Consider the following 10,663-nt stretch of genomic DNA (forward strand, 5'->3'; position numbering starts at 1 on the left):
GAAAGGATAATGGTAGAATCATTTGATAAAGAGATCATTGTCAGGGGGACAAATAGATTAATTAACCATTTTAGGAAAATCTAGGAGTAGAGATTGAATTATACAATCAGAAACTGCCAATATGAAATAATTGTGGTACAGAAAAAAACAGAGGAAATAAAGGAGGGCTGTCAGAATTCTTTGGTTTCACAGGATGTGACAACAGAGACATTGGGTAGAATATATGCCTCATCTTTTAAGAAAACAGATGAAGGACCCTGAAAGTGATTCAGGGATCATTGGGGCTATTATTCCACTGCAGACCAGGAGGTACAAGCCCTTGGTTTCATAAAGTGGAACGTGCCCTTGGTTTCATAAAGTGGAACGTTCCCTCAGTTTCAGCAGGACAGGCACCAACACCATGGAGAGCTATATGGTGGATCTGCCACATGGACCCCAGGAAGCCCCCACATGCCTCTGAGCTGAAGGGGCAGAGAAACCCTGTGGATCTGTGTATGTGGCACTGCCACCCAGAGGACTTGAAGAAAAGTCTAGAAACCCAAGAGAATTATTGTGAAACCTTAAGATCCAATGCAATTTGACTTGCTGGGACTTGACCTTCTTGGACCTATCAACCTTTCCTTCCTTCTGATTGCGCCTTCTATAATGGAACTATTTACCCTATACTGCACACATTGTAATTTAGAAGGATACAACTTATTTGGTTTTAAAGATTCTCAGTTGGAGAGGGATTTTGCCTCAGAGTGAATCACACCTTGAGTTTCATCTATCTATGTTTTAGATGATATTTAGATGAAATTTTGAACTTTATACTTGGAGTTGTTGCTGGAATGAATGAAGACTTTGGAAACAGTTGAGATGGAAAGAATGTAATTTTACACGTGGGAAGGACATGAATTTGGGGCAAAACAGATATAAAATGTTATAGACAGTATTTTTGTCATATATATATATATATATATATATATATATATATATATATATATGCATATATATATGATCTAACTCCTAATATGACTGTATTTGAAGATGGTGACTCTAAAGTAATAACTAAGATTAAATAAGATCACAAAATTGGGCCCTGATCCAATAGGATTAGTTATAATAAAAGAGTAATTTTCTGTCCTATGTGCTTGCACCTAGAAAAGGCCATGGAAGGATATAGCAAGAAGGCAGCTATCTGGCAAGCCAAAAGGAGCTCCTTCTCCACATACTGAATGTGCCAGAATTTTGGTATGAAACATCTAGCCTCCAGAACCCTGAGAAAATACATTTTTATTATCTAAGTCACCTGTTCTGTAACATTTTGCATATCAATCTAAGTTGATTAGTACAGGTGCTATAACTTTTGAGGTACAGGTATTTGTGTATATCAATTTTCTCTTACTTAAATATCTGGTAGTGAGTTGGTGGGTTTTCTATTAAATATTTTTAACTTTTTAAGAATACGAGAAATTGTTTTCTGAAGTGATTATACCATTTTGCATTGCTATTAGCAATATATGAGAGTTCAAAACAATGTACTTTTTCACCAGCACTTTGTACTCTCAGATTTTAAATTTTATCCAGTCTATAATGTAGTAATATGTAGTAGTATCTTATGATGGTTTTAATTAATTAATTAATTGCATTTCCATGATAACTAGCTATGTTGAAAATGTACTTCTTTATGTCTTTTCATTCAAAATCTAAATATTTTGCCACTTTTGTTGGATTTGGGCAGTTCTTTGTTATTAAGTTTCAGTATTCTTTCTGTATTCTGAACACAATACTTCTTCAAATAAATATACCAAATATTGTCTTGCAGTCTGTGGATTTTTTATTATGTTATTAATAGTATTTTAAACAGTAAACATTTTAAATTTTGATAAAGTTCAATGAATACAATTTTTCTTATGTGAATCATGTTTCCGTGTCCTAACTAAAAAGTATTTTTGCCTAACTCAAGGTCATAAATGTTTTCTTCTGTTATTTTTTAGAAGTTTAATTTTTGGTTTTATATTTAGATTAATAATCTATTTGTGTGTTGTAAATGCTGCAAGATAGGAAGCAAAGGTTAATTTATTTGCAGAGGGATGTTCAACATTTCTTGCACTATTGCAAAAATTATACTCCTTCATAGAATTATCTCTGCACCCTTATTGAAATAAATTGTCCTCACTGCCTCTATTTTATTCATTGTCCTTCCTATCTATTGATCCTTCAATTCTATATTATTGATTATTTTAGCTTCATAATATGTTTTAAATTAAGAGGTATGTGTCCTTCAAGTTAGTCCTAACTTTTCAAAATTGTTTTGTTTATGCTGGGATCTTTGCTTCTCTATGTTAATTTAGAATCATCTTGTTAAACAAAACAAAAAAGAACAAGCCTGCTGGGTTCTCTTTTAGGATTATATCAACACTTTAGTTCATTTTCAGGACAACAGTGCCTTAAAAATATTGAACTTCCATAATCATGAACATGTTGTATCTCTTCATTTATTTATCTTCTTTTATTTGTCTCATATTTTTTCATATTTCAGAATACAAATCTTGGAAATACTTTGATAAATTTAATCCTAAACATCTCATATTTTATTATTTTTGTAAATGATACTTATTGAAATTATTTGAGTTATCTAAATTATTGCCTTTTTAAAAAAAACACAACTAATTTTCATTAAGGATTTATGTCTTTTATCATAGCTAAATTCACTTGTTCTAGTAATTTTTATAACTGGAAACTTTGGAATATAACATGTAGACTCTCATGCATCTTCAAAAAGAAAGTTTATTTCTTTCTGTTAAATCTCTTGGGCTTTTTGTTTCTTTTTTCTTACATAGTCCTGGCTAAGATTTCCAACACAATGTTATTCCCAATCTTAGAAGGGAAACATTTGGTCTTCCCTTCTATTCCTAATTTTCTGAGAGTTTCAATCATGAATGAATGTCAAATTTTGCAAAACCTGTTTTTTTTCAAAACCTTTTAAGAAGAGACTATATTTTTTCCTCTATACTCTATTAATATGATGAATATTTAGCTTGGTAATATAATATTGACCTTATCTTATCAATTTGGAATTTGGCCCATTTGAAATCAAATGCTAGATTTCATCTGCTAATTTTTTAAAGAATATTTGTGTCTATGTTCATTAATAATATCGTTAATGTTTTCTTTTTTGACAACATATTTAAAGTCTTTGATATAAGATTATTCACAATTCTTCTTACTTTAAAAAAGAGTCTTTGGCACAGTTTTTGTCTTGAAAGGGGTTATTTTTGTTTTGAAACATATTTTGATTGGGTGTAAGACTCTGGAATGACAGGCTCTACCTGTAATATTTTGAAAATGTGTTCTGGCATGCAGAATTCCTGGCAACTAGTCTACTTTGATTCTAGTATTTGATCTTTTGTACATAATGTGCAAATTCTCTTTCCACCTGTCTCCTAGATTATTTTTTGTTTGTGTACATGTGTATGTGTGTGTGTGGGGGTGTGTGTGTGTGTGTGTGTGTGTGTGAGAGAGAGAGAGAGAGAGAGAGAGAGAGAGAGGAGAGAGAGAGAGAGAGAGAGAGAGAGATGTGTTTGTTTACAATAGGATTCCTGAATATATCATGTATGTCTTTCATTTTGGGGATACTTCACCACCATTTTTATTTCAAATAATTCCTCAACTACATTCTCTTTTTGCTCCTTCTGGTACTCAAATTACACATCTGTTAGGCCATTTAAATTTTTGTACAGCTTCTAGATACTCATTTTCTCTTTCTACCTCTTCTTTTTCCTGTTTTCATTTCAGTTTGGACAATTTCTATTGACCTGTTTTTAAGTTCACTAATTCATTTATTAACTTTTTTGAATTTACTTATGAGCCTGACAAATGCATTCTTTTTTCTGTATAGCTTTAAACATTTTTTCGAGCCTTTGCACTTGACGCTTACATGTAGTTTCTCCCTCTCTATTGATATTTCTTACCTTCTCACTGTTTTTCTTTTTTTATCATTCCTTCTATATTAAAAAATTATCATAATTAATATGAAGTCCTTGTTGGATAGTTATAAGATTATACCTTATTCTGGCTTATAGTGTGTGTGTGTGTGTGTGTGTGTGTGTGTTTTCCTTTGTTTTTTTGTTTGTTTGTTTGTTTGCTTTTTTTAAAAAAAAATAATCTTTCATTTTTTTATTTATCTTCTAAGTATCTTGTAATCTTAACTGAATGCCAGATATCAAGTTACAACAGCAAAAGTGGAAGTCAATATATTTTATGCCTTGAAATATTTTGCCTCTTCAACTTGTTAGTGAGGTTAGAATTAAGTTCATCTAGTTAGTAGTTGAGCTGAGTTGAGTTGAGTTAGTAATTGAGCTGACCCACAGGTCTTATTACTATGACTATTTTCAGTGAAACACTTGCTTCAAAATTTCTTTAGTTTGGGCTGATTTTGGCTTGTTCTTGGGTTTGGGTTGGATTACTGGATGCATTTCTCAGTTTAAATACTCCATCCTCATGTCTGTTCCTGCATATCTGTCCCTCAGCTAGAGCTCTGTCCCCTTGTCTTGCCCCTCACTCAGCAATAAAATGCTATTTCTTGTTGCTATGTCCACAGTTCACTTCTGGGTCAGAGTTTGCTTCTCTATTTTCTGATCCAAACAGTTACTTATGGAGGCACTGTGTGCCTTTGGTGTTGGGAATGTGATTTTTTCAGCATACCAGCCCCTCTTGTTCATGACTGTCAAACATTGCTTTGTACTTATGGTTCATTCTGATGGAAGTTTCCTTTACCTCAACTAGCAGTCATAGATCACTTTGATGTAAAACAATACCTTGGATAGAAGATGGTTCCCTGCCCACTTCTAAGTAAAGAGCTTCTTCTGTTCTATCCAATCATAGGCTCTTTGCCTGCCCTCTGGGTGTGAAAGACTCTGATGCTTCTATAACAGCAGACTTCAGAGGAGAAGTGCTTCATAGGAGATACAGAACCAGAAAATGGTACCATAGACAATTTCCTTCTTACCTGCTAGTTACCTTCTGTATATCTGCATGCCTTCTTCTAGCTAAGCTCACATTCTCCTCCCAGCTTTCCTTTTTGATCTGAAAGAAGATTATACTAATGAATGGAGTCTTCCTTTGTGCCTGGTACCCAGATATTTCAAATCGACAAGCTTATCTACACTTGGACTTTAGTATTAAAAAAGTTATTTATTTTTTTTCTTGCCTGTTTCTATGGTGGCTGGTAACTTTTCATCAGATGTTCAGCACAGGTACAAAGATTTTAGCATGTTATCTCTCCTGGAGCCACTTGTCTTTCTCTGGCATCTACTTGGTCAGGTAGGTGCCTTGTGAGTTCTGCATTTTGATAGTTTTTTTTTTTTTAATTGCAATTGTGTTTTTTCCCCAACTCTTTTATTATGGGATGAGAGCAACTTCCTTTTCAGATATTCACATCTAACTAAGCAAAAAGAGTAGTTTCATATTTCTTAATGTTTTAAGAAAAATTTCTTTTAACATTAATAAAAAGTTGTATTGAAACATTGAACATTGTGGATGTAAATCAACAGGAGCTGTACTCAATTCTTTCCCACCCCAACAGCTCATCCCTGCCTTTGTTCTATTGTTAAGATGTCCATGTTCCTTTGGTCTCACAAGAGTCATTTTATCTTCATGCATATTTAGTCCTACAGAGATTCTGCGACTGGCCAGCAGCCAGTTACAGATCTGTTCCTTAAAGCATATTCATAAGTGCCTCATTTTCCTGCTACAAATCTGGGAGACTTGGGGAAGGAGAGTGGGAAGCCCTTAATTTCCCACTGAGAAAGCTTCTGTAGGAAAGGGAACTGGGAGAAGTCCACACTAGCATGTCCATGCCTCTGCCCATGCTCTTTCCCTTGGGGAGTCCCTGTCTTAGATGCTCTTTGATTGTCACTGAAATCTCCTTTGGACTGAACTCATTGCCATAAAGGTTCTCCCAAGCCTGGAAGAGCTAAGCTCTGTGTGATCCTCTCACTGTAGGCACATTCATCCAGTCTAACAATTTGTACTTTGTACTTTTATTCTCATCTCTCAACCAACATCCACAAGGAAACTGAGTTAGTTGATTAGCAGTCAGAAAAGTTGGTTAATGAGTATAGCAGTGGTCGGTATTTCAAATTAAAATCTTAATAAAAAACAAAATAATGGCAAGTTCTACCAAGTTACAAACATAAGACTCAGCACAAGTGAGTTCTACCCTGATATCAAAACTTCTCATTTCTTTACCTATTGTAAATGAATGCAGGCTCACTGGCCAAAGTTGAATTACATAGTAAAATTATGGAAATATTGAAACTAAAAAAAGCATTTACCCAACTATTTTCTAACATGACATAATAGCACTTTTCATATGCTGGATTATGGTAGTGCCCACCTATAATCCCAGTAGCTTGGGAGGCTGAGGCAGGAGGATCATGAGTTTAAAGCCAGCCTCAGCAATGACTAGGCTCTAAGCAACACAGTGAGACCCCCTCTCTAGATAAAATACAAAATAGGGCTGAGGATGTGGCTAAGTTGAGTGCCCTGAGTTCAATCCCTGGTACCCGCCCTCTGAGAACAAAACAAAACAAATCAAAACCAAAACTTTCACATAATGAGAGCTTGCATATACAGATAAAAAATCATATTAATAATTATTATCACCACATTATTAGATAAGTGTTATAAACTTTGTATTGTAGATGACTGCACTGGATGGCAGGTTGAATTATTTCCTTATAGTTAGTTAAAGGCATGGGAGATTTTTAGGCAATCCCTAGAATATTCCAAGTGAGTCCTAAGCTAAGGGAGGCAGAAAAATTGAAGAAATAAGCATAGTTTCATAGATGTTTCTCAGATAAAATTTTAGATAAATTGTTGAAAAGTTACCTGGACATAAGAAAGAGGTAGTTTCAAAATTTGGAGTCATTTCCAATTTAGAAGATAAGGTGACACTATTGAATGAAATAACAATCTTCACTAACTTCAAAATGAAGGCAATTTGCAGATGTTGGTAGGGTTAATAAAATACAAGGCACCATATTATTTTGAAAATATTCACAGAAAAAAATAAACATATATTTATTGGTTACTTATTGCTTGCGGAGAAATAATGCAAGGTAATTTGAAAGACACACAGATCCTCCCCCGATACACACACACACACACCCCAACAACTGTACCCTCCAACTATACAATTGAGTTGGGAAGATAATAGAAGAACGTGTGATTAAAAGCAATACTGGAAAACAATAGAAAAGATTTTCAAGGCAGTGCATGATTAATCGCCTAATGATTTACAAGATTGAAGAGGAAGGAGGTTAATTAGAGGTGGCCGGGAAGGAAAGAAATAGAAGTTGGAGAAAGTTTACAGTATATTAGCTTTCCTCAGGGGATTAGCAAAGGATTCACTGACTACTGCTTTATTGGAATTGTATGCATGTGGATGCATGTGTATGTGTTTGTGTAGGAAAAATTAAAATGCTAAAGCTTGAAAACTGCCATTTTGAAGTTTGCCTGTGCATATGTAAAGCCAATATCTACTCTGTCCTTATGGAGTAATCCTGAAGAAGGTAGATAATTAAAATGCAACTGCTCCAACCAAGATGTGTTCTGTTTAATGATTGAAGTTGTGTTTATCTTATGCAAAACTGTGTCCCTACTGAGATTCAGAAATGAATTTTTTGTTCTTAAATTTGGATTTTTGCTAACCTACAACAAAGCCTATAACTTACTCTTGGAAGATGGTGTTCTTACACCCAACGACTTCCTCACATTTGATGGGAGAACATGTCATTCCTGAAAGGACATGTAAGGCTGATAGTGTGTCATCATATTCTAGAAGAATACTTTGTGTCAGGATTGAGGCTGTCATGATGCAGTCTGTGCTGCTCTGCTGATGTACCCCATGCAATGCTGTTTAATGTTTTTTTAAAGCCAAAGATAGAAAACAGTGTCAAATAGTGTGGCTGTCTTGATTTGATTCTCAGATCCTATTTTCCAGGTACAAATGGTAATTTACCAGGAAAATAATTTAAAACAAATTCTCTAGAGGAAGATTCAATTCTGGAATAAGAAATAATGAAGTCTCGGATCAGAACAGAGAAAAGTGCTTTTTATCTCTGAGATGGAGCCAGGTTTGTGCTGTGACACTAAATTGGAGACAACTTTGGTGAAGGTTGAGCTTCTACCAGGTGGATAATTTCCTGCAGGCGCTGTTATATGGTCTCCATGACTGAGGACTGAGAGGAAATTAAAAGTAAACTCTATTTTGTATATTGTAATGGAAAAATATAAAACTTTATTATAATGAGCCGAAAGTTCAGGAGAATTTTTTTTTCCACCAAAGGGGCATTCATACATAAAAGCATATTAAAGTCAGTTTTTCTTACTCAGAAGCATCTCTTAAAATGAAGTGTGCTTTATAAACCATGTGAGAATTTTGTAATTATTAGGGCTCATGCAAGCGAGCAATTAATTTCAACTCACTCCCATTTTTAAAAATGAAAAAGCAGTGCATAAAAACAAATTATGGAAATGAAACAAAATACTTGAATAAATTGAAATGTGGAAACCCAATATTTTTCAAAACCTGAAGTATGTATTCTCCAGGCTCTCAGGGGATTTTGTAGATGAACCTGATATTAATATCAGTCTTGATGAGAGTACTTCAAGTGTTTGCTTTTGCTCTTGATGAGACTATATCTCTATGTAACTGATTTAATTAATATTCTCCTCAGAGTAAATAGCATTGGAAGTGAAAGATTAGTTGTAGGTGTGGTGAATCATTGAATTGCTCTATCCTTCTAAATGGCACAAGCATATGATAGGATTATTAATGGTGCCTGAAAAATGTTCATCAGCCTACCTTGTTTAGTAACACTTGAGACTAGAATGCTTTGATATGTAATATTCAAATCCATCTTTACCCATCCTGACTTGTACCTTGCTATCTGTCAGAGTCAGACCTGGAGAACTTGTTGAAGGAGCAAGCTCTTTATAACTCAGTTTGCTTTGATTTGAAATGCAGTAAACACCTCTTGGCTCTGGTTTTAATAAGTAGTGAAAAAAATTTACAAATTTTATACTGCAGGCTTAAACAGCAGGGAAAATCTTGAGTACAAATTTACTCAGTGTTCATTTCCCTCGAATCAGTTAATCAAATTATGTAAAAACAAAAATAAAACCAAAAGCAACTTTAGACATGTGTTCTTATTATTCATTGACATTAGCAGATTAACACAAATATATTGTATTTAAATTAAATGAATAAGGTTAACAACCACTCACAATATAAAGTAAGTAACTTTTTGTCAAGTGTATTTAAAGCACTATGTTGATCCTGGGGATATAACAGTGAACAAATGGTGGCTGACCTTACAGCTTATTGGAGAAGACAAACATTGGACTAGAAATTAGAAGTGCAATGAGTTTAATAAGGTAATGTATAGGATAGCAAGGAAACAGAATAGAATAGAGTGAACCTAGTAGTATCATTCATATAAAGCATCCTCTGAGAAAATGCAGAGGATAGAGAGGGAGAGAGAGGAAGAGAGAGGGAGAGAGGAAGAGAGGGAGAGTGGGGGAGAGGGGGAGAGAGAGAGAGAGAGAGAGAGAGAGAGAGAGAGAGAGAGAGAGAGAGAGAGAGAGAGAAAGGATTTGAAAATACCAAATCTTTGTTTTATATAACGATAGGATTCTGGACTTTATTCTTATTTATTCAACAGAAGCCATAGAATGATATTTAAAAGGTGAGTGACAAAATTCAATATATATATATATATATATTTTAAAAATATATTTCTGAAATAAATAAAGAAAATTGGAAAGGACCAAGAGAAGTATGGACTCATTAACAGAAATGATAGTGGCTAGGACTAATATGGGAGAATGGGAAAGGTGTGAAATGTGACTTTTTGAGAAATAACTGTCAGGTGGAATTGATAGGTGATTGATTAGATGGTAAGTTGCAATCTTTTTCTAAAACATAGTTTTACTTTTGGATGGGATAGTAAATTCAAGTCTAATCATGTTGCATTTCAACGAATTGAAGATATGTAGGTGGAGATGATATTTCAAATTTCATATATGTCTTTGGGGTATATTAAAGGGATATGGGCTTCAGATGCATGTTATTAGGATATTAACTGAGTGTTCTAAGAAAGCACGTGTAGGGTGATAAAAGTGTCAAGAAGAAATTTGTAAGGTACATTAACATTTGGGTCAAATAGAAGAGAAAGCATAGCATGGTAGACAGGAGAGAGAAGCTTGGAAGAATATGAGAAGATTGTCTTGAGAGCTGAAAAGAAGAATGTGTTTTAAGAAGGTTAGTCTTTTGAAGCACTGCCCAAATGATGTCCACATATGAATGCATACATATGGAGTAAAATCCCCTCACTTGGAGTAATTGCTAGATGTCCAGGTTGAATGAAGAAGTAATGACTATTTCCTCGATTTCCACATTGTTAACCTCTGTAATTTGGAAGCCTCTGAACCCCCCAACATCTGTTCAATTGTCATCTCTACTCCCCCAATAGCAAATTCATTCTTCTCTTGTAGCTGCTTCACTGCTTCTAAACTAATCCAGTTCTTTATGGCGTTTTTCTAAGAATTTTCCACCTATTTCAATTATATTTCCTTATCCTCTTCTTTAAGCATCCTATGTAGTAACAATTAG

This window comes from Marmota monax, unplaced genomic scaffold (genome assembly GCF_021218885.2).
Source record: "Marmota monax isolate L192 unplaced genomic scaffold, Marmota_monax_Labrador192_F-V1.1 WCK01_AAM20220418_F8-fsc00053, whole genome shotgun sequence".
Classification (NCBI taxonomy): domain Eukaryota; kingdom Metazoa; phylum Chordata; class Mammalia; order Rodentia; family Sciuridae; genus Marmota; species Marmota monax.